We start from the raw sequence: 739 nt of genomic DNA on the forward strand, positions 1-739 counted from the left end.
AAATCCGGAAAAGGGGCCTGCGGAGCTTCATTTTTAAATTTGTTCTTGCCTTTTTTCCTACCGTTTTTTTTTCTATTTTCATCATCTCCCGCGGCTCTTTCCGTGGCTTGCCTGTCGCCGGCGGGCGGGCGGCTGCGCATCGCGTGGCGCGTCGCCGGGTACGACCATACTTGGCCGAGTGCACCACATCCCGTCCGATTTGTGAAGTTAAGCGGCCACAGGCCTCGTTAGTACGGCGATCAGTGATGGCGCTGGAACCCGGGGTGCCGTACCCTTCCCACTATTTTTTTTTTTTTCCGCCACCGCGCGCCGCCAGTCGCTTCTTCACCGCGCCGGGGCGGGCGGTGGGTGGGCTCTCCGAGCGCGCGGGCGCCGCAGCAAAAAAGAAAAATTACTGACGCAGTTTCCGCGCCACATGTGGGGAAGCGAGGCGTCCGGAGGCTTCATGGCAAAATCCGGAAAAGGGCCTGCGGAGCTTCATTTTTAAATTTGTTCTTGCCTTTTTTCCTACCGTTTTTTTTTCTATTTTCATCATCTCCCGCGGCTCTTCCGTGGCTTGCCTGTCGCCGGCGGGCGGGCGGCTGCGCATCGCGTGGCGCGTCGCCGGGTACGACCATACTTGGCCGAGTGCACCACATCCACGCACTCCGAGGAAGGGCGCTAGATGCTTATTTTCCTTCTCGCGAAGACCGCAAGACCCTGGCACTAGGTTGAGGTGGCCGGCATCATCAGGTAGAAA

At 58.2% G+C, this 739-nt stretch overlaps 1 non-coding gene across 1 annotated transcript; it reads right to left on the minus strand.

The window, feature by feature from the left end:
- Positions 1–156: 156 nt before the first annotated feature.
- Tc00.1047053456041.10 lies at positions 157–266 on the minus strand. The gene has a single exon (XR_008254607.1). It is a non-coding gene; the product is annotated as a 5S ribosomal RNA (M5) (ribosomal RNA).
- Positions 267–739: the final 473 nt, after the last annotated feature.

The sequence above is a fragment of the Trypanosoma cruzi genome, assembly GCF_000209065.1.
Source record: "Trypanosoma cruzi strain CL Brener chromosome Unknown tcruzi_1047053456041, whole genome shotgun sequence".
NCBI lineage: Eukaryota > Euglenozoa > Kinetoplastea > Trypanosomatida > Trypanosomatidae > Trypanosoma > Trypanosoma cruzi.